At 47.7% G+C, this 26,352-nt stretch overlaps 1 non-coding gene and 23 pseudogenes across 1 annotated transcript; all 24 read right to left on the bottom strand.

Moving 5' to 3' along the window:
• Positions 1–158: 158 nt before the first annotated feature.
• Positions 159–277, bottom strand: LOC135604629 (5S ribosomal RNA; annotated as a pseudogene).
• A 350-nt stretch (positions 278–627) lies between these two features.
• On the bottom strand, positions 628–746 carry LOC135603342 (5S ribosomal RNA; annotated as a pseudogene).
• Positions 747–1,096: 350 nt separating this feature from the next.
• Positions 1,097–1,215, bottom strand: LOC135602912 (5S ribosomal RNA; annotated as a pseudogene).
• A 6,443-nt stretch (positions 1,216–7,658) lies between these two features.
• LOC135604115 (5S ribosomal RNA) lies at positions 7,659–7,777 on the bottom strand (annotated as a pseudogene).
• A 350-nt stretch (positions 7,778–8,127) lies between these two features.
• Positions 8,128–8,246, bottom strand: LOC135603790 (5S ribosomal RNA; annotated as a pseudogene).
• A 350-nt stretch (positions 8,247–8,596) lies between these two features.
• On the bottom strand, positions 8,597–8,715 carry LOC135603944 (5S ribosomal RNA; annotated as a pseudogene).
• An 813-nt stretch (positions 8,716–9,528) lies between these two features.
• On the bottom strand, positions 9,529–9,647 carry LOC135604437 (5S ribosomal RNA; annotated as a pseudogene).
• Positions 9,648–9,997: 350 nt separating this feature from the next.
• LOC135603100 (5S ribosomal RNA) lies at positions 9,998–10,116 on the bottom strand (annotated as a pseudogene).
• Positions 10,117–10,466: 350 nt separating this feature from the next.
• Positions 10,467–10,585, bottom strand: LOC135603941 (5S ribosomal RNA; annotated as a pseudogene).
• A 351-nt stretch (positions 10,586–10,936) lies between these two features.
• LOC135603970 (5S ribosomal RNA) lies at positions 10,937–11,055 on the bottom strand (annotated as a pseudogene).
• A 351-nt stretch (positions 11,056–11,406) lies between these two features.
• On the bottom strand, positions 11,407–11,525 carry LOC135602981 (5S ribosomal RNA; annotated as a pseudogene).
• Positions 11,526–11,875: 350 nt separating this feature from the next.
• On the bottom strand, positions 11,876–11,994 carry LOC135604344 (5S ribosomal RNA; annotated as a pseudogene).
• A 350-nt stretch (positions 11,995–12,344) lies between these two features.
• Positions 12,345–12,463, bottom strand: LOC135603811 (5S ribosomal RNA; annotated as a pseudogene).
• A 350-nt stretch (positions 12,464–12,813) lies between these two features.
• Positions 12,814–12,932, bottom strand: LOC135602054 (5S ribosomal RNA; annotated as a pseudogene).
• A 350-nt stretch (positions 12,933–13,282) lies between these two features.
• Positions 13,283–13,401, bottom strand: LOC135603578 (5S ribosomal RNA; annotated as a pseudogene).
• A 350-nt stretch (positions 13,402–13,751) lies between these two features.
• Positions 13,752–13,870, bottom strand: LOC135603809 (5S ribosomal RNA; annotated as a pseudogene).
• A 350-nt stretch (positions 13,871–14,220) lies between these two features.
• LOC135604494 (5S ribosomal RNA) lies at positions 14,221–14,339 on the bottom strand (annotated as a pseudogene).
• Positions 14,340–14,689: 350 nt separating this feature from the next.
• On the bottom strand, positions 14,690–14,808 carry LOC135602053 (5S ribosomal RNA; annotated as a pseudogene).
• A 350-nt stretch (positions 14,809–15,158) lies between these two features.
• LOC135603692 (5S ribosomal RNA) lies at positions 15,159–15,277 on the bottom strand (annotated as a pseudogene).
• A 5,788-nt stretch (positions 15,278–21,065) lies between these two features.
• Positions 21,066–21,184, bottom strand: LOC135602074 (5S ribosomal RNA; annotated as a pseudogene).
• A 350-nt stretch (positions 21,185–21,534) lies between these two features.
• LOC135602911 (5S ribosomal RNA) lies at positions 21,535–21,653 on the bottom strand (annotated as a pseudogene).
• A 350-nt stretch (positions 21,654–22,003) lies between these two features.
• On the bottom strand, positions 22,004–22,122 carry LOC135603700 (5S ribosomal RNA; annotated as a pseudogene).
• A 350-nt stretch (positions 22,123–22,472) lies between these two features.
• On the bottom strand, positions 22,473–22,591 carry LOC135599747 (5S ribosomal RNA). The gene has a single exon (XR_010482090.1). It is a non-coding gene; the product is annotated as a 5S ribosomal RNA (ribosomal RNA).
• Positions 22,592–22,941: 350 nt separating this feature from the next.
• Positions 22,942–23,062, bottom strand: LOC135599534 (5S ribosomal RNA; annotated as a pseudogene).
• Between the last annotated feature and the right edge of the window lie 3,290 nt (positions 23,063–26,352).

Raw genomic sequence — 26,352 nt, 5'->3', positions numbered from 1 at the left:
TTCTAGAACGATCTAGGAATCGCTATTGCGACCCCAATCCGGAAAGCTCTCTTCGAGCCCCTCGATACTGACTGCGTAGCGGTCAAAGCAAATTTCCAACCCCAAAACAAACGTCTCGAAGCTCTACGGGAGATGTTTCGTATCCCGGGATGCAAAAAGGAGTGCAACACGAGGACTTCCCAGGGGGTCACCCATTGTAGTAATACTCTGGCCCAAGCACGCTAAACTTCGGTGTTTTGATGGGATCCGGTGATTTAGTGTTGCCATTATCGCACCCGTTTCGCGAGCTTCGTCCCTCGCCTATGTGCACATCGCGGTCGGCGCATCAACGTCTGGAGCCTCTTGCCCGTGATGAAACCGTCGGCGCTTTCTCGAACGTTCACGAAATCTCTATTGCAAGCTCTCTCCGAGCCCTAGCCCGACGACTGCGTATCGGTCACGGCAAGCGCGTGCCGAAACCATCGGCACTTTCTAGAACGATCTAGGAATCGCTATTGCGACCCCAATCCGGAAAGCTCTCTCGGAGCCCCTCGATACTGACTGCGTAGCGGTCACAGCAAATTTCCAGCCCCAAAACAAACGTCTCGGAGCTCTACGGGAGATGTTTCGTATCCCGGGATGCAAAAAGGAGTGCAACACGAGGACTTCCCAAGGGGTAACCCATCGTAGTACTACTCTGGCCCAAGCACGCTTAACTTCGGTGTTTTGATAGGATCCGGTGATTCAGTGCTGCCATTATCGCACCCGTTTCACGAGCTTCGTCCCTCGCCTATTTGCACGTCGCGGTCGGCGCATCAACGACCGGAGCCTCTTGCCCGTCACGAAACCGTCGGCGCTTTCTCGAATGTTCAGGAAATCCCTATTGCAAGCTCTCTCCGAGCCCTAGCCCGACGACTGCGTATCGGTCACGGCAAGCGCGTGCCGAAACCATCGGCACTTTCTAGAACGATCTAGGAATCGCTATTGCGACCCCAATCCGGAAAGCTCTCTTTGAGCCCCTCGATACTGACTGCGTAGCGGTCAAAGCAAATTTCTTGCCCCAAAACAAACGTCTCGGAGCTCTACGGGATATGTTTCTTATCCCGGGATGCAAAAAGGAGTGCAACACGAGGACTTCCCAAGGGGTCACCCATCGTAGTAATACTCTGGCCCAAGCACGCTTAACTTCGGTGTTTTGATGGGATCCGGTGATTTAGTGCTGCCATTATCGCACCCGTTTCGCGAGCTTCGTCCCTGGCCTATGTGCACGTCACGGTCGGCACATCAACGTCCGGAGCCTCTTGCCCGTCACGAAACCGTCTGCGCTTTCTCGAACGTTCACGAAATCCCTATTGCAAGCTCTCTCCGAGCCCTAGCCCGACGACTGCGTATCGGTCACGGCAAGCGCGTGCCGAAACCATCGGCACTTTCTAGAACGATCTCGGAATCGCTATTGCGACCCCAATCCGGAAAGCTCTCTTTGAGCCCCTCGATACTGACTGCGTAGCGGTCACAGCAAATTTCCAGCCCCAAAACAATCGTCTCGGAACTCTACGGGAGATGTTTCGTATCCCGGGATGCAAAAAGGAGTGCAACACGAGGACTTCCCAGGGGGTCTGTTAGAACCCTTGCAGATTCTAAACTTGGGGTTGATCTCTTTAGGGGATCGGCCTCCTTGGAACTCTATAGGGGTTCCTCCCTCCAAGTTGCTGCTCAAAGGCTGCAGAAAAGATTCATCTATTGCTTGAGAAAAGAGGAGGAATACATGGCTATTTATAGGGCTTCTAAACCCTAACTCCTAATAGGACTCCTACTTAAGACTCTTACTTCTAACCAACTCCTAATAGGACTCCTACTCAAGACTCCTATTCCCTTACAACTCCTAATTCTTCTCTAAGAAAAAACCTCCTACATGAATGTCCCTCTCAATTAGGACTCTCCTAGCTAGAGTCCTAACAGAATGTCCCTCTCAATTAGGACTCTCCTAGCTAAAGTTCTAACAGTTTTACATGAATGTCCCTCTCAATTAGGACTCTCTTAGCTAGAGTCCTAACATTTTTACATAAATGTCCCTCTCAATTAGGACTCTCCAAGCTAGAGTCCTAACAGACCCGCCCTCTTCAAATCAGCCTTGTCCTCGAGGCTGATGATTCATGAATTCTGGGAATTTGATCTTCAAGTCGTCATAGTTCTCCCAAGTGGCATCTTCTTTTGGTAGGTTCGCCCACTGTATTAGCACTTCATTAGTGGGTCGTCGTCGTCGAGTCACGATCCGTCGATCAATAATGGCACTTGGCTGGGTCTGGAGTTTTCTTTGGGTAGTCATATTTGGTGGGTGGCTTTGGGCTGTCTCCAAGCACCTGTTTAAAACTTCCGGTTGGCTGTTGGTTTGTATGTGATATGTCGTACTCCTTTTCAATTTAGTACCCTTATAGTGTAATTCTTTTGAGTCCCAATTGTAATGAGCCATGGGGCTTGGTGCTTCCTCCAATTTTTTTATAATCTTACTAGTATCTGAATCTTCTTGCCATTCCATCATAATATCCTGAAGGAAGTCGCTGGTCGGAAGTGAAACGGTCGAAACTTCAACTTGCTCGGGTAGCTGCGAAAGCGCATCTGCAAGAACATTCTCTTTCCCCTTTTTGTAAGTTATTTCAAAATCAAATCCAAGAAGTTTTGTTACCCATTTTTGCTGCTCGGGGGAAGATATCTTCTGTTCCAAGAGATATTTTAGGCTTTTATGGTCGGTCTTGATTTGAAAGTATCGCCTAATCAAGTACAATCTCCACCTCGTTGCTGCACGCACAATGGCGAGCATCTCCTTATCATATGTTGACATATTTTGATCGGAGGGAGATAATGCCTTGCTAGTGTATGCGAGTGGTCGACCATCTTGCATGAGAATGGCTCCAATTCTGACTCCAGATGTGTCGGCCTCAATAATGAAGGGTCGGTTGAAATCTGGTAGTGTTAGCACCGGCGTCGTCGTCATGGCTGCCTTAAGTTTGTCGAAGGCAGCGGAGGCTCTGTCCAACCATTGGAAGACATTTTTTTCTAGTAAGGAAGTAAGTGGTGCACTGATCTTTCCATAGTTTTTCACGAACTTGCGGTAGTAGCCTGTTAAACCCAGAAAGCCATGTAGCAATTTTATGTTTCTCGAGGTCGGCCAGTTTTGCATTGCTCTAATTTTGAAGGGGTCCACTGCCACACCTTCCTCTGATATGATATGCCCAAGATATTCCACCTTTTGTTGAAGAAAGCAAAAATTTGTGGTTGTTGTGTGTTCAAAAGGTGGTTTTCCGTATGTCTTCTTCGTATGCTCGTATTTGATGATACCCGGATCAAAGGTCAAGCTTTGTAAAGATTTGTGCTCCCTTTCATCTAGCAATTCATCTACTATTTGAATAAAGTATTTGTCCTTGATGATTATGCCATTGAGAGCTCGGTAATCAACACATATTCGCCTTGTTCCGTCCTTCTTGCATACAAGTTGCACCGGCGAAGAGTAGAGGTTGCAACTTGGCCAAATAACTCCTGTTTCGAGCATCTCTTTTATAATCCTTTCTATTTCATCCTTCTGGAGATGTGGATACTGATATGGCTGAGCATTTGCTGAAGATTTTCCTGGAAGAATCATTATACAATGATCATGCCGACAGGTAAGAGGTAGGTTGCGCGGTTCGTCAAATATATTTGAAAATTCAGCAAGCAAAGGAAGTAGATTTGGATCTTCAAATTCTGTTAGCTCTCCCTTAGTTTGCTGCTCAAGTTGTACCAAAAAGCCGCTGCATGCTTTATGCAAAACATTCTCCATTTGTTGTGTGCAAATCGTTGTTATGTCGCCCCCACGTTTCCCGTGCAATGTCACCTGTTTCTCCTTACTGTAAAATTTCATAATTAGTTTCATAAAATTCCAGGAAATATCACCTAATGTCGTCAACCATTTAATTCTGAGCATGGCCTCATGATTGTTAAGAGGGAGAAGAAAGAAATCTGCAATTATCTCTTGGTCCTGCAGTAATAGTTTCTCCTGCAAGCGCCTATGATCACAATTCAAAATCCGTCCGTCGGCGACCTTAACATCAAACTTGCAGTGATTCTCGATAGGTAATGATATCCGAACAGCAAGCTTACTATTTAGGAAGTTAGTAGTACTGCCCGTGTCGATGAGAACAGTGATTGGTTGTTGTTTGAGAAGGCCTCCAATTTTCATCGTTTGCGGGTTTGAGTAGCTAGCTAGTGTATGTACCGTAACTTCGGTCGGTTGTGGCTCTTCTTCTGCATCTTCTTCTTCATATTCAAAGCTCTTTTTTGGATGTTCAATGACCTCTTCTTCTATCGGTTCAATCATAAGAAGTCCTCCTTTACTGCAGCGATGCTCACGGCTCCACGGCTCGTCACAATGCCAACATAACCCCTTCGCATATCGCTCCCGAAGCTCTTCTCCTGTTAACCTCTTTGGTGCAGGGACTTGGTCGACAGTAGGGGGGGCTGAGGGCTTCAATATTACTGGTTGAGGAGTGACCCTAGTCCTCCGAGCTTCATGGTTCAATTGCTCCTCTTGATGTCGTGCGAAAGAGATGGCTGCCATAAGCGTATACGGTTGTCGCGCTTTAACTTCTCCTCGGATCTCCGGCTTCAAGCCCTCAATGAAGGTCCTCAATAGCTGTTTTTGAGACCAATCATGATTTTGATTAGATAACCTTTCAAACCTGGTTTGGTACTCCTGAATGGTGGAGGTTTGTCGGATCTTTGCTAGTTGTTTGTCAATATTCTCGTAATCGGTTGGTCTGAAGCGAATCAGCAGTTCTTCTTTGAATTGTCGCCATGAAAGGACTCCATAAGTATGTTCAAACCAGTCAAACCATTGAATAGCATCCCCTTCAAGATGTATAGCTGCAATTTTCGCCATAGATACATCCGCGGTTTTGTGGTACCGAAAATATCGCTCCGCATGCGAAATCCAACCAATCGGGTCTCCTTCTTCCCATCTAGGGAAGTCCACTCTCATGCATGGATAGTTGGGGTTGGTCATAGAGCTTCCCCTCTCTTGGAAGTCATCTCTTCGGGCTTGGTGTGATTGGGCAAAGCTCTCTCCTTGATATGATTTCTTCGGGCTTAGTGGTCGGCCCAATCTGAGTTCGGTAAAGAGCGTCCGAATCTTATCCTCCATTCGCGCCTCCAAGGCTTCGAATTTAGCATTGATTGCCTCCTTAGATGCCATAGTATATGGCCCCAAATCAATGATGTTAAGATCTCTCTTTTGCTGTTGGGTTAAAGGCATGTATAGGTTGAGAGAAGTGATGGTCGAAAGTGTTGGTGGATTGGTGGATGTAGGCTATGGTTTAGGCTTGTTTTGTGGCTGTTTTGGGTGCAGTTTGAGGGTGTGGTTTGGTAGAGTTTTAGGGCTCTGGATGAAAGTTTTGGATCTGTGGTAGATGGTAGCAAAGGTTTGACAGAAATCCGTGGAAGTTGCAGCAAGTATGTGCTGTCTTGTAAGAGTAGAATTGTCGTCGAAGAAACAACGGTTTCTCGACGTAATTTCCACCAAAAACTTAAGAGAATTGAGGAGGGAATTGATAGCAAAATCACAGTTTATATGACAGCAAGGATATCTAATTTAATCAAGAAAATTTTGGCAGTATAACAGCAAAGAAATTGGTGCAAGTTGCAATTGCAGAATTATCGTCGAAAAATTTCAGCGGGTTACGATGAAAATTTACGGCAACATAAAATCGTTTTTAGAGATGAATTTCTTAATAGATCAATCTTAGATGGAAGCCAAGATGATATATGAAGTCTATAAGAAATTTCATTCAAAAAAGATTGCAAATAGATGGGTTAAGGCAACGATATGCAGTTGAAATTTTCTGCAGCATAGATTTTCAAGTGTAGCAGATTGGACATAAAAGATCAGTAGTTTATATTGAGAATTTTTCGATGAAACCAAAGGGAAATCTACTGTTAGGAAGTGTCAAAGATGTCATAAAAATTTAGTAGAAAATTGGATAGAAAAAGCACAGTAGCAAGATCAAACAGATGGTGCTATGCGGCTTGAATTCTGCAATTCAAGTGCAGCAGATTGGACATAAAAGATCAGTAGTTTATATTGAGAATTTTTCGATAAAACCAAAGGGAAATCTACTGTTAGGAAGTGTTAAAGATGTCATAAAAATTTCGTAAAAATTTGGATAGAAAAAGCAGAGTAGCAAGATCAAACAGATGGTGCTATGCGGCTTGAATTCTGCAATTCAAGTGCAGTAGATTGGACATAAAAGATCAGTAGTTTATATTGAGAATTTTTTGATGAAACCAAAGGGAAATCCACTGTTAAGAAGTGTCAAAGATATCATAAAAATTTCGTAGAAATTTGGATAGAAAAAGCACAGTAGCAAGATCAAACAGATGGTGCTATGCGGCTGGAATTCTGCAATATATCTTTCGTCGTAGAGATGAAAACTTTGTGACGAAAAGTTTATGCAGCAATATAGGAACGATTTTTTTTTTTTTTTTTTTTTAGATTTTCGAATAAGGATAACTAAATTGCAGCAGCAGTAAGGTAGGAAACCAGAACCTGTTGCAATTCACGGGGAGATCAAAGGATGATCCGTGGTGGTGGAGATGATGGCGGAATTCGGTGACGATCCTTTAAGCAATTGTGGGAATTGCTTTGGATGGTTGTGGAGGGTTGATGGATGGCTGTGAAAGGGCAGCGAGACGCCAAGAACGCTGCTCTGATACCAGGTGTTAGAACCCTTGCAGATTCTAAACTTGGGGTTGATCTCTTTAGGGGATCGGCCTCCTTGGAACTCTATAGGGGTTCCTCCCTCCAAGTTGCTGCTCAAAGGCTGCAGAAAAGATTCATCTATTGCTTGAGAAAAGAGGAGGAATACATGGCTATTTATAGGGCTTCTAAACCCTAACTCCTAATAGGACTCCTACTTAAGACTCTTACTTCTAACCAACTCCTAATAGGACTCCTACTCAAGACTCCTATTCCCTTACAACTCCTAATTCTTCTCTAAGAAAAAACCTCCTACATGAATGTCCCTCTCAATTAGGACTCTCCTAGCTAGAGTCCTAACAGAATGTCCCTCTCAATTAGGACTCTCCTAGCTAAAGTCCTAACAGTTTTACATGAATGTCCCTCTCAATTAGGACTCTCTTAGCTAGAGTCCTAACATTTTTACATAAATGTCCCTCTCAATTAGGACTCTCCAAGCTAGAGTCCTAACAGTGTCACCCATCGTAGTAATACTCTGGCCCGAGCACGCTTAACTTCGGTGTTTTGATGGGATCCGGTGATTTAGCGCTGCCATTATCGCACCCGTTTGGCGAGCTTCGTCCCTCGCCTATGTGCACGTCGCGGTCGGCGCATCAACGTCCGTAGCCTCTTGCCCGTCACGAAACCGTCGGCGCTTTCTCGAACGTTCACGAAATCCCTATTGCAAGCTCTCTCCGAGCCCTAGCCCGACGACTGCGTATCGGTCACGGCAAGCGCATGCCGAAACCATCGGCACTTTCTAGAACGATCTAGGAATCGCTATTGCGACCCCAATCCGGAAAGCTCTCTTTGAGCCTCTCGATACTGACTGCGTAGCGGTCAAAGCAAATTTCTAGCCCCAAAACAAACGTCTCGGAGCTCTACGGGATATGTTTCTTATCCCGGGATGCAAAAAGGAGTGCAACACGAGGACTTCCCAAGGGGTCACCTATCGTAGTAATACTCTGGCCCAAGCACGCTTAACTTCGGTGTTTTGATGGGATCCGGTGATTTAGCGCTGCCATTATCGCACCCGTTTCGCGAGCTTCGTCCCTCGCCTATGTGCACGTCGCGGTCGGCGCATCAACGTCCGGAGCCTCTTGCCCGTCACGAAACCGTCGGCGCTTTCTCGAACGTTCACGAAATCCCTATTGCAAGCTCTCTCCGAGCCCTAGCCCGACGACTGCGTATCGGTCACGGCAAGGGCGTGCCGAAACCATCGGCACTTTCTAGAACGATCTCGGAATCGCTATTGCGACCCCAATCCGGAAAGCTCTCTTTGAGCCCCTCGATACTGACTGCGTAGCGGTCACAGCAAATTTCCAGCCCCAAAACAATCGTCTCGGAGCTCTACGGGAGATGTTTCGTATCCCGGGATGCAAAAAGGAGTGCAACACGAGGACTTCCCAGGGGGTCACCCATCGTAGTACTACTCTGGCCCAAGCACGCTAAACTTCGGTGTTTTGATAGGATCCGGTGATTTAGTGCTGCCATTATCGCACCCGTTTCGGGAGCTTCGTCCCTCGCCTATGTGCACGTCGCGGTCGGCGCATCAACGTCCGGAGCCTCTTGCCCGTCACGAAAGCATCGGCGCTTTTTCGAACGTTCACGAAATCCCTATTGCAAGCTCTCTCCGTGCCCTAGCCCGACGACTGCGTATCGGTCACGGCAAGCGCGTGCCGAAACCATCGGCACTTGCTAGAACGATCTAGGAATCGCTATTGCGACCCCAATCCGGAAAGCTCTCTTTGAGCCCCTCGATACTGACTGCGTAGCGGTCACAGCAAATTTCCAGCCCCAAAACATACGTCTCGGAGCTCTACGGGAGATGTTTCATATCCCTGGATGCAAAAAGGAGTGCAACACGAGGACTTCCCAAGGGGTCACCCAGCGTAGTAATACTCTGGCCCGAGCACGCTTAACTTCGGTGTTTTGATGGGATCCGGTGATTTAGCGCTGCCATTATCGCACCCGTTTGGCGAGCTTCGTCCCTCGCCTATGTGCACGTCGCGGTCGGCGCATCAACGTCCGTAGCCTCTTGCCCGTCACGAAACCGTCGACGCTTTCTCGAACGTTCACGAAATCCCTCTTGCAAGCTCTCTCCGAGCCCTAGCCCGACGACTGCGTATCGGTCACGGCAAGCGCATGCCGAAACCATCGGCACTTTCTAGAACGATCTAGGAATCGCTATTGCGACCCCAATCCGGAAAGCTCTCTTTGAGCCTCTCGATACTGACTGCGTAGCGGTCAAAGAAAATTTCTAGCCCCAAAACAAACGTCTCGGAGCTCTACGGGATATGTTTCTTATCCCGGGATGCAAAAAGGAGTGCAACACGAGGACTTCCCAAGGGGTCACCCATCGTAGTAATACTCTGGCCGAAGCACGCTTAACTTCGGTGTTTTGATAGGATCCGGTGATTTAGTGCTGCCGCACCCGTTTCGCGAGCTTCGTCCCTCGCCTATGTGCACGTCGCGGTCGGCGCATCAACGTCCGGAGCCTCTTGCCCGTCACGAAACCGGCGACGCTTTCTCGAACGTTCACGAAATCCCTATTGCAAGCTCTCTCCGAGCCCTAGCCCGACGACGTCGTATCGGTCACGGCAAGCGCGTGCCGAAACCATCGGCACTTTCTAGAACGATCTCGGAATCGCTATTGCGACCCCAATCCGGAAAGCTCTCTTTGAGCCCCTCGATACTGACTGCGTAGCGGTCACAGCAAATTTCCAGCCCCAAAACAATCGTCTCGGAGCTCTACGGGAGATGTTTCGTATCCCGGGATGCAAAAAGGAGTGCAACACGAGGACTTCCCAGGGGATCACCCATCGTAGTATTACTCTGGCCCAAGCACGCTAAACTTCGGTGTTTTGATGGGATCCGGTGATTTAGTACTGCCATTATCGCACCCGTTTCGCGAGCTTCGTCCCTCGCCTATTTTCACGTCGCGGTCGGCGCATCAACGTCCGGAGCCTCTTGCCCATCACGAAACCGTCGGCGCTTTCTCGAACGTTCACGAAATCCCTATTGCAAGCTCTCTCCGAGCCCTAGCCCGACGACTGCGTATCGATCACGGCAAGTGCGTGCCGAAACCATCGGCACTTTCTAGAACGATCTCGGAATCGCTATTGCGACCCCAATCCGGAATGCTCTCTTTGAGCACCTCGATAATGACAGAGTAGCGGTCACAGCAAATTTCCAGCCCCAAAACAAACGTCTCGGAGCTCTACGGGAGATGTTTCGTATCCCGGGATGCAAAAAGGAGTGCAACACGAGGACTTCCCACGGGGTCACCCATCGTAGTACTACTCTGGCCCAAGCACGCTTAACTTCGGTCTTTTGATGGGATCCGGTGATTTAGTGCTGCCATTATCGCACCCGTTTCGCGAGCTTCGTCCCTCGCCTATGTGCACGTCGCGGTCGGCGCATCAACGTCCGGAGCCTCTTGCCCGTCACGAAACCGTCGGCGCTTTCTCGAACGTTCACGAAATCCCTATTGCAAGTTCTCTCCGAGCCCTAGCCCGACGACTGCGTATCGGTCACGGCAAGCGCATGCCGAAACCATCGGCACTTTCTAGAACGATCGAGGAATCGCTATTGCGACCCCAATCCGGAAAGCTCTCTTTGAGCCTCTCGATACTGATTGCGTAGCGATCAAAGCAAATTTCTAGCCCCAAAACAAACGTCTCGGAGCTCTACGGGATATGTTTCTTATCCCGGGATGCAAAAAGGAGTGCAACACGAGGTCTTCCCAAGGGGTCACCCATCGTAGTAATACTCTGGCCCAAGCACGCTTAACTTCGGTGTTTTGATCGGATCCGGTGATTTAGTGCTGCCATTATCGCACCCGTTTCGCGAGCTTCGTCCCTCGCCTATGTGCACGTCGCGGTCGGCGCATCAACGTCCGGAGCCTCTTGCCCGTCACGAAACCGTCGGCGCTTTCTCGAACGTTCACGAAATCCCTATTGCAAGCTCTCTCCGAGCCCTAGCCCGACGACTGCATATCGGTCACGGCAAGCGCATGCCGAAACCATCGGCACTTTCTAGAACGATCTCGGAATCGCTATTGCGACCCCAATCCGGAATGCTCTCTTTGAGCACCTCGATACTGACAGAGTAGCGGTCACAGCAAATTTCCAGCCCCAAAAATAAACGTCTCGGAGCTCTACGGGATATGTTTCGTATCCCGGGATGCAAAAAGGAGTGCAACAAGAGGACTTCCCAGGGGGTCACCCATCGTAGTACTACTCTGGCCCAAGCACGCTTAACTTCGGTGTTTTGATGGGATCCGGTGATTTACTGCTGCCATTATCGCACCCGTTTCGCGAGCTTCGTACCTCGCCTATGTGCACGTCGCGGTCGGCGCATCAACGTCCGGAGCCTCTTGCCCGTCACGAAACCGTCGGCGCTTTCTCGAACGTTCACGAAATCCCTATTGGAAGCTCTCTCCGAGCCCTAGCCCGACGACTGCGTATCGGTCACGGCAAGCGCGTGCCGAAACCATCGGCACTTTCTAGAACGATCTCGGAATCGCTATTGCGACCCCAATCCGGGAAAGCTCTCTCCGAGCCCCTCGATACTGACTGCATAGCTGTCACAGCAAATTTCCTGCCCCAAAACAATCGTCTCGGAGCTCTACGGGAGATGTTTCGGATCCCGGGATGCAAAAAAGAGTGCAACACGAGGACTTCCCAGGGGGTCACCCATCGTAGTACTACTCTGGCCCAAGCACGCTAAACTTCGGTGTTTTGATGGGATCCGGTGATTTAGTGCTGCCATTATCGCACCCGTTTCGCGAGCTTCGTCCCTCGCCTATGTGCACGTCGCGGTCGGTGCATCAACGTCCGGAGCCTCTTGCCCGTCACGAAACCGTCGGCGCTTTTTCGAACGTTCACGAAATCCCTATTGCAAGCTCTCTCCGAGCCATAGCCCGACGACTGCGTATCGGTCACGGCAAGCGCGTGCCGAAACCATCGGCACTTGCTAGAACGATCTAGGAATCGCTATTGCGACCCCAATCCGGAAAGCTCTCTTTGAGCCCCTCGATACTGACTGCGTAGCGGTCAAAGCAAATTTCCTGCCCCAAAACATACGTCTCGGAGCTCTACGGGAGATGTTTCGTATCCCGGGATGCAAAAAGGAGTGCAACAGGAGGACTTCCCAAGGGGTCACCCATCGTAGTAATACTCTGGCCCGAGCACGCTTAACTTCGGTGTTTTGATGGGATCCGGTGATTTAGTGCTGCCATTATCGCACCCGTTTCGCGAGCTTCGTCCCTCGCCTATGTGCACTTCGCGGTCGGCGCATCAACGTCCGGAGCCTCTTGCCTGTCACGAAACCGTCGGCGCTTTCTCGAACGTTCACGAAATCCCTATTGCAAGCTCTCTCCGAGCCCTAGCCCGACGACTGCGTATCGGTCACGGCAAGCGCATGCCGAAACCATCGGCACTTTCTAGGACGATCTCGGAATCGCTATTGCGACCCCAATCCGGAAAGCTCTCTTTGAGCCCCTCGATACTGACCGCGTAGCGGTCACAACAAATTTCCAGCCCCAAAACAATCGTCTCAGAGCTCTACGGGAGATGTTTCGTATCCCGGGATGCAAAAAGGAGTGCAACACGAGGACTTCCCAGGGGGTCACCCATCGTAGTACTACTCTGGCCCAAGCACGCTAAACTTCGGTGTTTTGATGGGATCCGGTGATTTAGTGCTGCCATTATCACACCAGTTTCGCGAGCTTCGTCCCTCGCCTATGTGCACGTCGCGGTCGGCGCATCAACGTCCGGAGCCTCTTGCCCATCACGAAACCGTCGACGCTTTCTCGAACGTTCACGAAATCCCTATTGCAAGCTCTCTCCGAGCCCTAGCCCGATGACTGCGTATCGGTCGTGGCAAGCGCGTGCCGAAACCATCGGCACTTTCTAGAACGATCTCGGAATCGCTATTGCGACCCCAATCCGGAAAGCTCTCTCCGAGCCCCACGATACTGACTGTGTAGCGGTCACAGCAAATTTCCAGCCCCAAAACAATCGTCTCGGAGCTCTACGGGAGATGTTTCGTATCCCGGGATGCAAAAAGGTGTGCAACACGAGGACTTCCCAGGGGGTCACCCATCGTAGTACTACTCTGGCCCAAGCACGCTTAACTTCGGTGTTTTGATGGGATCCGGTGATTTAGTGCTGCCATTATCGCACCCGTTTCGCGAGCTTCGTCCCTCGCCTATGTGCACGTCGCGGTCGGCGCATCAACGTCCGGAGCCTCTTGCCCGTCACGAAACCGTCGTCGCTTTCTCGAACGTTCACGAAATCCCTATTGCAAGCTCTCTCCGAGCCCTAACCCGACGACTGCGTATCGGTCACGGCAAGCGCGTGCCGAAACCATCGGCACTTTCTAGAACGATCTCGGAATCGCTATTGCGACCCCAATCCGTAAAGCTCTCTCCGAGCCCCTCGATACTGATTGCGTACCGGTCACAGCAAATTTCCAGCCCCAAAACAATCGTCTCGGAGCTCTACGGGAGATGTTTAGTATCCCGGGATGCAAAAAGGAGTGCAACACGAGGACTTCCCAGAGGGTTACCCATCGTAGTACTACTCTGGCCCAAGCACGCTAAACTTCGGTGTTTTGATGGGATCCGGTGATTTAGTGCTGCCATTATCGCACCCGTTTCGCGAGCTTCGTCCCTCGCATATGTGCACGTCGCGGTCGGCGCATCAACGTCCGGAGCCTCTTGCCCGTCACGAAACCGTCGGCGCTTTCTCGAACGTTCACTAAATCCCTATTGCAAGCTCTCTCCGAGCCCAAACCCGACGACTGCGTATCGGTCACGGCAAGCGTGTGCCGAAACCATCGGCACTTTCTAGAACGATCAAGGAATCGCTATTGCGACCCCAATCCGGAAAGCTCTCTTTGAGCCCCTCGATTCTGACTGCGTAGCGGTCAAAGCAAATTTCCTGCCCCAAAACAAACGTCTCGGAGCTCTACGGGAGATATTTCATATCTCGGGATGCAAAAAGGAGTGCAACACGAGGACTTCCCAAGGGGTCACCCATCGTAGTAATACTCTGGCCCAAGCATGCTTAACTTCGGTGTTTTGATGGGATCCGGTGATTTAGTGCTGCCATTATCGCACCCGTTTCGCGAGCTTCGTCCCTCGCCTATGTGCACGTCGCGGTCGGCGCATAAACGTCCGGAGCCTCTTGCCCGTCACGAAACCGTCGGCGCTTTCTCGAACGTTCACGAAATCCCTATTGCAAGCTCTCTCCGAGCCCTAGCCCGACGACTGCGTATCGGTCACTGCAAGCGCGTGCCGAAACCATCGGCACTTTCTAGAACGATCTCGGAATCGCTATTGCGACCCCAATCCGTAAAGCTCTCTCCATGCCCCTCGATACTGACTGCGTAGCGGTCACAGCAAATTTCCAGCCCCAAAACAATCGTCTCGAAGCTCTACGGGAGATGTTTCGTATCCCGAGATGCAAAAAGGAGTGCAACACGAGGACGTCCCAGGTGGTCACCCATCGTAGTACTACTCTGGCCCAAGCACGCTAAACTTCGGTGTTTTGATGGGATCCGGTGATTTAGTGCTGCCATTATCACACCAGTTTCGCGAGCTTCGTCCCTCGCCTATGTGCACGTCGCGGTCGGCGCATCAACGTCCGGAGCCTCTTGCCCATCACGAAATCGTCGGCGCTTTCTCGAACGTTCACGAAATCCCTATTGCAAGCTCTCTCCGAGCCCTAGCCCGACGACTGCGTATCGGTCGTGGCAAGCGCGTGCCGAAACCATCGGCACTTTCTAGAACGATCTCGGAATCGCTATTGCGACGCCAATCCGGAAAGCTCTCTCCGAGCCCCTCGATACTGACTGTGTAGCGGTCACAGCAAATTTCCAGCCCCAAAACAATCGTCTCGGAGGTCTACGGGAGATGTTTCGTATCCCGGGATGCAAAAAGGTGTGCAACACGAGGACTTCCCAGGGGGTCACCCATCGTAGTACTACTCTGGCCCAAGCACGCTTAACTTCGGTGTTTTGATGGGATCCGGTGATTTAGTGCTGCCATTATCGCACCCGTTTCGCGAGCTTCGTCCCTCGCCTATGTGCACGTCGCGGTCGGCGCATCAACGTCCGGAGCCTCTTGCCCGTCACGAAACCGTCGTCGCTTTCTCGAACGTTCACGAAATCCCTATTGCAAGCTCTCTCCGAGCCCTAACCCGACGACTGCATATCGGTCACGGTAAGCGCGTGCTGAAACCATCGGCACTTTCTAGAACGATCTCGGAATCGCTATTGCGACCCCAATCCGTAAAGCTCTCTCCGAGCCCCTCGATACTGACTGCGTACCGGTCACAGCAAATTTCCAGCCCCAAAACAATCGTCTCGGAGCTCTACGGGAGATGTTTAGTATCCCTAGATGCAAAAAGGAGTGCAACACGAGGACTTCCCAGGGGGTTACCCATTGTAGTACTACTCTGGCCCAAGCACGCTAAACTTCGGTGTTTTGATGGGATCCGGTGATTTAGTGCTGCCATTATCGCACCCGTTTCGCGAGCTTCGTGATAGAACCCTTGCAGATTCTAAACTTGGGGTTGATCTCTTTAGGGGATCGGCCTCCTTGGAACTCTATAGGGGTTCCTCCCTCCAAGTTGCTGTTCAAAAGCTGCAGAAAAGATTCATCTATTGCTTGAGAAAAGAGGAGGAATACATGGCTATTTATAGGGCTTCTAAACCCTAACTCCTAATAGGACTCCTACTTAAGACTCTTACTTCTAACCAACTCCTAATAGGACTCCTACTCAAGACTCCTATTCCCTTACAACTCCTAATTCTTCTCTAAGAAAAAACCTCCTACATGAATGTCCCTCTCAATTAGGACTCTCCTAGCTAGAGTCCTAACAGAATGTCCCTCTCAATTAGGACTCTCCTAGCTAAAGTCCTAACAGTTTTACATGAATGTCCCTCTCAATTAGGACTCTCTTAGCTAGAGTCTTAACATTTTTACATAAATGTCCCTCTCAATTAGGACTCTCCAGGCTAGAGTCCTAACAGACCCGCCCTCTTCAAATCAGCCTTGTCCTCGAGGCTGATGATTCATGAATTCTGGGAATTTGATCTTCAAGTCGTCATAGTTCTCCCAAGTGGCATCTTCTTTTGGTAGGTTCGCCCACTGTATTAGCACTTCATTAGTGGGTCGTCGTCGTCGAGTCACGATCCGTCGATCAATAATGGCACTTGGCTGGGTCTGGAGTTCTCTTTGGGTAGTCATATTTGGTGGGTGGCTTTGGGCTGTCTCCAAGCACCTGTTTAAAACTTCCGATTGGCTGTTGGTTTGTAGGTGATATGTCGTACTCCTTTTCAATTTAGTACCCTTATAGTGTAATTCTTTTGAGTCCCAATTGTAATGAGCCATGGGGCTTGGTGCTTCCTCCAATTTTTTTATAATCTTACTAGTATCTTAATTTTCTTGCCATTCCATCTTAATATCCTGAAGGAAGTCGCTGGTCGGAAGTGAAACGGTCGAAACTTCAACTTGCTCGGGTAGCTGCGAAATCGCATCTGCAAGAACATTCTCTTTCCCCTTTTTGTAAGTTATTTCAAAATCAAATCCAAGAAGTTTTGTTACCCATTTTTGCTGCTCGGGGGAAGATATCTTCTGTTCCAAGAGATATTTTAGGCTTTTATGGTCGGTCTTGATTTGAAAGTATCGCCTGATCAAGTACAATCTCCACCTCGTTGCTGCACGCACAATGGCGAGCATCTCCTTATCATATGTTGACATATTTTGATCGGAGGGAGATAATGCCTTGCTAGTGTATGCGAGTGGTCGACCATCTTGCATGAGAATGGCTCCAATTCTGACTCCAGATGTGTCGGCCTCAATAATGAAGGGTCGGTTGAAATCTGGTAGTGTTAGCACCGGCGTCGTCGTCATGGCTGCCTTAAGTTTGTCGAAGGCAGCGGAGGCTCTGTCCAACCATTGGAAGACATTTTTTTCTAGTAAGGAAGTAAGTGGTGCACTGATCTTTCTATAGTTTTTCACGAACTTGCGGTAGTAGCCTGTTAAACCCAGAAAGCCATGTAGCAATTTTATGTTTCTCGAGGTCGGCCAGTTTTGCATTGCTCTAATTTTGAATGGGTCGACTGCCACACCTTCCTCTGATATGATATGCCCAAGATATTCCACCTTTTGTTGAAGAAATCAAAAATTTGTGGTTGTTGTGTGTTCAAAAGGTGGTTTTCCGTATGTCTTCTTCGTATGCTCGTATTTGATGATACCCGGATCAAAGGTCAAGCTTTGTAAAGATTTGTGCTCCCTTTCATCTAGCAATTCATCTACTATTTGAATAAAGTATTTGTCCTTGATGATTATGCCATTGAGAGCTCGGTAATCAACACATATTCGCCTTGTTCCGTCCTTCTTGCATACAAGTTGCACCGGCGAAGAGTAGAGGTTGCAACTTGGCCGAATAACTCCTGTTTCGAGCATCTCTTTTATAATCCTTTCTATTTCATCCTTCTGGAGATGTGGATACTGATATGGCTGAGCATTTGCTGAAGATTTTCCTGGAAGAATCATTATACAATGATCATGCCGACAGGTAAGAGGTAGGTTGCGCGGTTCATCAAATATATTTGAAAATTCAGCAAGCAAAGGAAGTAGATTTGGATCTTCAAATTCTGTTAGCTCTCCCTTAGTTTGCTGCACAAGTTGTACCAAAAAGCCGCTGCATGCTTTATGCAAAACATTCTCCATTTGTTGTGTGCAAATCGTTGTTATGTCGCCCCCACGTTTCCCGTGCAATGTCACCTGTTTCTCCTTACTGTAAAATTTCATAATTAGTTTCATAAAATTCCAGGAAATATCACCTAATGTCGTCAACTATTTAATTCTGAGCATGGCCTCATGATTGTTAAGAGGGAGAAGAAAGAAATCTGCAATTATCTCTTGGTCCTGCAGCAATAGTTTCTCCTGCAAGCGCCTATGATCACAATTCAAAATCCGTCCGTCGGCGACCTTAACATCAAACTTGCAGTGATTCTCGATAGGTAATGATATCCGAACAGCAAGCTTACTATTTAGGAAGTTAGTAGTACTGCCCGTGTCGATGAGAACAGTGATTGGTTGTTGTTTGAGAAGGCCTCCAATTTTCATCGTTTGCGGGTTTGAGTAGCTAGCTAGTGTATGTACCGTAACTTCGGTCGGTTGTGGCTCTTCTTCTGCATCTTCTTCTTCATATTCAAAGCTCTCTTTTGGATGTTCAATGACCTCTTCTTCTATCGGTTCAATCATAAGAAGTCCTCCTTTACTGCAGCGATGCTCACGGCTCCACGGCTCGTCACAATGCCAACATAACCCCTTCGCATATCGCTCCCGAAGCTCTTCTCCTGTTAACCTCTTTGGTGCAGGGACTTGGTCGACAGTAGGGGGGGCTGAGGGCTTCAATATTACTGGTTGAGGAGTGACCCTAGTCCTCCGAGCTTCATGGTTCAATTGCTCCTCTTGATGTCGTGCGAAAGAGATGGCTGCCATAAGCGTATACGGTTGTCGCGCTTTAACTTCTCCTCGGATCTCCGGCTTCAAGCCCTCAATGAAGGTCCTCAATAGCTGTTTTTGAGACCAATCATGATTTTGATTAGATAACCTTTCAAACCTGGTTTGGTACTCCTGAATGGTGGAGGTTTGTCGGATCTTTGCTAGTTGTTTGTCAATATTCTCGTAATCGGTTGGTCTGAAGCAAATCAGCAGTTCTTCTTTGAATTGTCGCCATGAAAGGACTCCATAAGTATGTTCAAACCAGTCAAACCATTGAATAGCATCCCCTTCAAGATGTATAGCTGCAATTTTCACCATAGATACATCCGCGGTTTTGTGGTACCGAAAATATCGCTCCGCATGCGAAATCCAACCAATCGGGTCTCCTTCTTCCCATCTAGGGAAGTCCACTCTCATGCATGGATAGTTGGGGTTGGTCATAGAGCTTCCCCTCTCTTGGAAGTCATCTCTTCGGGCTTGGTGTGATTGGGCAAAGCTCTCTCCTTGATATGATTTCTTCGGGCTTAGTGGTCGGCCCAATCTGAGTTCGGTAAAGAGCGTCCGAATCTTATCCTCCATTCGCGCCTCCAAGGCTTCGAATTTAGCATTGATTGCCTCCTTAGATGCCATAGTATATGGCCCCAAATCAATGATGTTAAGATCTCTCTTTTGCTGTTGGGTTAAAGGCATGTATAGGTTGAGAGAAGTGATGGTCGAAAGTGTTGGTGGATTGGTGGATGTAGGCTATGGTTTAGGCTTGTTTTGTGGCTGTTTTGGGTGCAGTTTGAGGGTGTGGTTTGGTAGAGTTTTAGGGCTCTGGATGAAAGTTTTGGATCTGTGGTAGATGGTAGCAAAGGTTTGACAGAAATCCGTGGAAGTTGCAGCAAGTATGTGCTGTCTTGTAAGAGTAGAATTGTCGTCGAAGAAACAACGGTTTCTCGACGTAATTTCCACCAAAAACTTAAGAGAATTGAGGAGGGAATTGATAGCAAAATCACAGTTTATATGACAGCAAGGATATCTAATTTAATCAAGAAAATTTTGGCAGTATAACAGCAAAGAAATTGGTGCAAGTTGCAATTGCAGAATTATCGTCGAAAAATTTCAGCGGGTTACGATGAAAATTTACGGCAACATAAAATCGTTTTTAGAGATGAATTTCTTAATAGATCAATCTTAGATGGAAGCCAAGATGATATATGAAGTCTATAAGAAATTTCATTCAAAAAAGATTGCAAATAGATGGGTTAAGGCAACGATATGCAGTTGAAATTTTCTGCAGCATAGATTTTCAAGTGTAGCAGATTGGACATAAAAGATCAGTAGTTTATATTGAGAATTTTTCGATGAAACCAAAGGGAAATCTACTGTTAGGAAGTGTCAAAGATGTCATAAAAATTTCGTAGAAAATTGGATAGAAAAAGCACAGTAGCAAGATCAAACAGATGGTGCTATGCGGCTTGAATTCTGCAATTCAAGTGCAGCAGATTGGACATAAAAGATCAGTAGTTTATATTGAGAATTTTTTGATTAAACCAAAGGGAACTCCACTGTTAAGAAGTGTCAAAGATGTCATAAAAATTTCGTAGAAATTTGGATAGAAAAAGAACAGTAGCAAGATCAAACAGATGGTGATATGCGGCTGGAATTCTGCAATATATCTTTCGTCGTAGAGATGAAAACTTTGTGACGAAAAGTTCATGCAGCAATATAGGAACGATTTTTTTTTTTTTTTTTTGGATTTTCGAATAAGGATAACTAAATTGCAGCAGCAGTAAGGTAGGAAACCAGAACCTATTGCAATTCACGGGGAGATCAAAGGATGATCCGTGGTGGTGGAGATGATGGCGGAATTCGGTGACGATCTTTTAAGCAATTGTGGGAATTGCTTTGGATGGTTGTGGAGGGTTGATGGATGGCTGTGAAAGCGCAGCGAGACGCCAAGAACGCTGCTCTGATACCAGGTGATAGAACCCTTGCAGATTCTAAACTTGGGGTTCATCTCTTTAGGGGATCGGCCTCCTTGGAACTCTATAGGGGTTCCTCCCTCCAAGTTGCTGCTCAAAGGCTGCAGAAAAGATTCATCTATTGCTTGAGAAAAGAGGAGGAATACATGGCTATTTATAGGGCTTCTAAACCCTAACTCCTAATAGGACTCCTACTTAAGACTCTTACTTCTAACCAACTCCTAATAGGACTCCTACTCAAGACTCCTATTCCCTTACAACTCCTAATTCTTCTCTAAGAAAAAACCTCCTACATGAATGTCCCTCTCAATTAGGACTCTCCTAGCTAGAGTCCTAACAGAATGTCCCTCTCAATTAGGACTCTCCTAGCTAAAGTCCTAACAGTTTTACATGAATGTCCCTCTCAATTAGGACTCTCTTAGCTAGAGTCCTAACATTTTTACATAAATGTCCCTCTCAAATAGGACTCTCCAGGCTAGAGTCCTAACACTTCGTCCCTCGCCTATGTGCACGTCGCGGTCGGCGCATCAACGTCCGGAGCCTCTTGCCCATCACGAAACCGTCGGCGCTTTCTCGAACGTTCACGAAATCCCTATTGCAAGCTCTCTCCGAGCCCTAGCCCGACGACTGCGTATCGGTCACGGCAAGCGCGTGCTGAAACCATCGACACTTTCTAGAACGATCTAGGAATCGCTATTGCGACCCCAATCCGGAAAGCTCTGTTTGAGCCCCTCGATACTGACTGTGTAGCGGTCAAAGTAAATTTCCAGCCCCAAAACAAACGTCTCGGAGCTCTACGGGAGATGTTTCGTATCCCGGGATGCAAAAAGGAGTGCAACACGAGGACTTCCCAGGGGGTCACCCATCGTAGTACTACTCTGGCCTAAGCACGCTTAACTTCGGTGTTTTGATGGGATCTGGTGATTTAGTGCTGGCATTATCGCACCCGTTTCGCGAGCTTCGTCCCTCGCCTATGTGCACGTCGCGGTCGGCGCATCAACATCCGGAGCCTCTTGCCCGTCACGAAACCGTCGTCGCTTTCTCGAACGTTCACGAAATCCCTATTGCAAGCTCTCTCCGAGCCCTAGCCCGACGACTGCGTATCGGTCTCGGCAAGCGCATGCCGAAACCATCGGCACTTTCTAGAACGATCTAGGAATCGCTATTGCGACCCCAATCCGGAAAGCTCTCTTTGAGCCCCTCGATACTGACTGCGTAGCGGTCAAAGCAAATTTCCAGCCCCAAAACAAACGTCTCGGAGCTCTACGGGAGATGTTTCGTATCCCGGGATGCAAAAAGGAGTGCAACACGAGGACTTCCCAAGGGGTCACCCATCGTAGTAATACTCTGGCCCAAGCACGCTTAACTTCGGTGTTTTGATGGGATCCGGTGATTTAGTGCTGCCATTATCGCACCCGTTTCGCGAGCTTCGTCCCTCGCCTATGTGCACGTCGCGGTCGGCGCATCAACGTCCGGTGCCTCTTGCCCGTCACGAAACCATCGGCGCTTTCTCGAACGTTCACGAAATCCCTATTGCAAGCTCTCTTCGAGCCCTAGCCCGACGACTACGTATCGATCACGGCAAGCGCGTTCCGAAACCATCGGCACTTTCTAGAACGATCTCGGAATCGCTATTGTGACCTCAATCCGGAAATATCTCTCCGAGCCCCTCGATACTGACTGCGTAGCGGTCACAGCAAATTTCCAGCCCCAAAACAATCGTCTCGAAGCTCTACGGGAGATGTTTCGTATCCCGGGATGCAAAAAGGAGTGCAACACGAGGACTTCCCAGGGGGTCACCCATCGTAGTACTACTCTGGCCCAAGCGCGCTAAACTTCGGTGTTTTGATGGGATCCGGTGATTTAGTGCTGCCATTATCGCACCCGTTTCGCGAGCTTCGTCCCTCGCCTATGTGCACGTCGCGGTCGACGCATCAACGTCCGGAGCCTCTTGCCCGTCACGAAACCGTCGGCGCTTTCTCGAACGTTCACGAAATCCCTATTGCAAGCTCTCTCCGAGCCCTAGCCCGACGACTGCGTATCGGTCACGGCAAGCACGTGCCGAAACCATCGGCACTTTCTAGAACGATCTAGGAATCGCCATTGCGACCCCAATCTGGAAAGCTCTCTTTGAGCCCCTCGATACTGACTGCGTAGCGGTCACAGCAAATGTCCCGCCCCAAAACAATCGTCTCGGAGCTCTACGGGAGATATTTCGTATCCCGGGATGCAAAAAGGAGTGCAACACGAGGACTTCCCAGGGGGTCACCCATCCTAGTACTACTCTGGCCCAAGCACGCTTAACTTCGGAGTTTTGATGGGATCCGGTGATTTAGTGTTGGCATTATCGCACCCGTTTCGCGAGCTTCGTCCCTCGCCTATGTTCACGTCGCGGTCTGCGCATCAACGTCCGGAGCCTCTTGCCCGTCGTGAAACCGTCGTCGCTTTCTCGAACGTTCACGAAATCCCTATTGCAAGCTCTCTCCGAGCCCTAGCCCGACGACTGCGTATCGGTCACGGCAAGTGCGTGCCGAAACCATCGGCACTTTCTAAAACGATCTCGGAATCGCTATTGCGACCCCAATCCGGAAAGCTCTCTCCGAGCCCGTCGATACCGACTGCGTAGCGGTCACAGCAAATTTCCAGCCCCAAAACAATCGTCTCGGAGCTCTACGGGAGATGTTTCGTATCCCGGGATGCAAAAAGGAGTGCAACACGAGGACTTCCCAGGGGGTCACCCATCGTAGTACTACTCTGGCCCAAGCACGCTTAACTTTGGTGTTTTGATGGGATCCGGTGATTTAGTTGTTAGGATCGAGAGCACTAAGAGGGGGGGGGTGAATTAGTGCAGCGGAAATCTTACAGCGATTAAAACCAAAAGCTGCGTTCGTTCAATAAAAACTATTATGATGCAAAAGCTAATTTTCAGTTTGTATCTAAGTGCAGTTTGCGTCTAAGCGCAGATTGCGTCTAAGCGCAGTTTGTATCTAAACACAGTTTGCATCTAAGCGCAGATTGCGTCTAAGCGCAGTTTACGTCTAAACGCAGATTTACGTCTAAACGCAGATTTACGTCTAAACGCAGTTTTACGTCTAAACGCAGATTTACGTCTAAACTCAGATTTACGTCTAAATGCAGTTTTACGTCTAAACGCAGATTTACTTCTAAACACAGTTTTACGTCTAAACGCAGATTTACGTCTAAACTCAGTTTACGTCTAAAACGTCTTTACATAGTTTGAGCAGTTTTACGTCTAAACGTAATTTTACGTCAAGACGCAGTTTCAAAGGGATCTGAACTTTAGAAACTAATAAAAGCGCAGAAGATAGTTTTGCATAATCAAGGCGTAAACGTAAACTGCGATGTAAATATCGTACGAAAACGCTGGTTTACGTCTGAAAGCAGATTCGGACAGATCAGCACTTAAAAACTTGTTCGTGAAGGCGTAGAAGACAGTTTTGCAGAATTAAAACGTAACCGTAAACTGTAATGTACGAAAACACCGATTTGCGTCTGAATGCAGATACGGAAAGAACAACACTTAGAACTTGTTCGTAAAAGCGCAGAGAGCAGTAGTTATGAATGAGATTTGCAGTAATGATAAAGTGCTCAAAATAAACGCAAACCAGAGATTTAGAGTGGTTCGGTCAGTCTTGACCTACTCCACTTTTGGCTTCCTCCACCGACGAGGTCACCGACGTCAACTAGAGGCCTTCCTTCAATAGGCGAAGGCCAACTGCCCTTTTACAGTTTCTCTCCTTTTGGCAGGCTCAGGAGACAACCTTTACAGACCTTTCTCTCCTCACTTTACAACTCAAAAACTTGAAGAACAGAAGGAGGAGACTTAAAGGCTTTACAACACTTTTGAGCTCTTAGAATCACAGAAAAGATCAAGATTTCGGTGTAGGTCTGTATCTTTTCAGTGCTGAATGGGTGGGGTATTTATAGGCCCCAACCCAATTCAAATTTGGAGCTCAAAACGATCAAATCCCGGAATTCCGGGATCAGGCGGTTGCACCTCTTGACTGGAGAGGTTGCACCGCCTGGCAGAGCTCGAAGACTGAGCTCAGGCGGTGCCACCTCTCTATCAGGGAGGTTGCACCGCCCAGTCTTGCTCGAAGACTGAGCTCAGGCGGTGCCACCTCTCTGTCAGGGAGGTTGCACCGCTCAGTCTTGCTCGAAGACTGAGCTCAGGCGGTGCCACCTCTCTGTCAGGGAGGTTGCACCGCTCAGTCTTGCTGGGAGGCTTAGCCCAGGCGGTGCCACCTCTTGGCCTAGGCGGTTGCACCTCCTGGTGCAATCAGGGTCCGAATGGTTAGCTCCATTCGGCCCAATTTTAGTCTTTTAGGGGCCCAAGTGCCCCAAGATTAAGCTAATGGGATCACCTCCCATTTTCCAACTTAATCAACGTGCTAACTACGATTAGATCTAAGACAATTTCTGCAGCTTTGCTTCGGTGCGTCAATCGCTCCTTCCGGCAAGTTTCCGGCGAACTTCCATCGATCATCCGATGAACCCTCGGTGATGCTCCTGCGGACTTCCGGCAAACTCCTGGACTTTGCGACGATCCACTTGGCAAGTTCCGACGAGCTTCGCTTGGCAAGCTTCTGGACTTCTCGGATCTGTTCTCGCAGAACCTCCGACGACCGTCCGAACTTCCGTCGAACTCTCGAACTTCCAACGTGATCATGAACTTGACTCCGGCGCAACTCCTGCTGCTTGTCTAACTTTCATCGTAGTTAATCCTGTACACTTATCTCAACACATAGATTAGACAACAAATGACAATTGACTTCATCATCAAAATCCGAGATTCAACAATCTCCCCCTTTTTTATGATGACAATCAATTGATAATGGAGTTATCCTTAACTCCCCTTATCGATATGCCATAGTTGAGATAAGTCAACCTTGAATTCACGACCTAAGAATTCAAGTGACGTATTGATAAGTTAGATCAGTTAAACTTATCAATACTCCCATCATGATACTCATCATGATGTATCTCTTCAAGGATGATGTCAAGGCTTGACATACATCATCAAGTTTGTATGATTGTGTTTGTAACTATTCATCATGTAGTTTGAACATTATCATATAAAGCTGTGAAGCACTATTACATGATGCACACATTTGAAATATTCTAGCAAGTTTTGCATTTTCTTCACATGATAAGATATCAACTCAAGGCATAATGCAAACTTTAGCACATGTTCATATATCTCTTGGTGATGCAAGGATGGCATAATCATAGCAGTGTGTTTATAGCATCACTCATAGTATTTCTAATCATGGCAGTGTTTATCAATTCATATATCTCCCCCTTTGTCATCAACAAAAAGCATAGTAATTATGATACCAGGAAAATAATAATAGCAAGCTTATAGAGGAATTTTACATAGATTGCTTTAAATACTTCTTCCCCTTTTTGTTATAATCCATTGTCTATGTAAAGATTTTGCAGGATGGAATACATACACATGAATCACTTCATCAAATTTATTTCAGAAACTTATTTTTTATTAAAGTGTACGAGAAAATCTGGTGTATAGCATTCGAATAAATAAGATGCATTCGGATAAGATTTTGTTGCAGATTTTCACATATAATCATGGAAACATGGTAATCAAGTGATTTGATCATTTAATAAAGTCCGAAAAATAATTTTAACAAATTTATCTATTCGGACACATCAACATTCCTAATTCCGAATCAAAGCACAACGTTTTCAAAACTTTTAGTTTCAAAGCACAACATTCTTAATTTGGACACATCACATACCAAACAGTAATGATACCATAAAAATCTGAGATAACTTTTACCACAAGGTGCAAGATATATGTTTACCATGATACATGTTTACAGCCAGCACATCAGAAGTGAGTAACATAAGAAGTTTACAACAACAACAGGTGTTCAACAAGTTCATTTATGAGGTGGAAAATTAAAGTGCCTAAACAAGGAGTCAAATTGACTATGAATTTGCTGCAGCTCAGATAGGATTTGATCTTGTCGTTCTTCAATCCGTTCTTGTCTCTGTTCGAATCGATCCATTCGAATCCCAATTTCTTCGATGGATGTATGAGTTTGCTCAACTGGATGTGTTTCCTCAAAGGG

Source organism: Musa acuminata, chromosome BXJ2-1 (genome assembly GCF_036884655.1).
Source record: "Musa acuminata AAA Group cultivar baxijiao chromosome BXJ2-1, Cavendish_Baxijiao_AAA, whole genome shotgun sequence".
Lineage (NCBI taxonomy): Eukaryota > Viridiplantae > Streptophyta > Magnoliopsida > Zingiberales > Musaceae > Musa > Musa acuminata.
The sequence above is the reverse complement of the archived record's forward strand: the minus strand, read 5'-3'. Positions and strand labels throughout refer to the sequence as shown.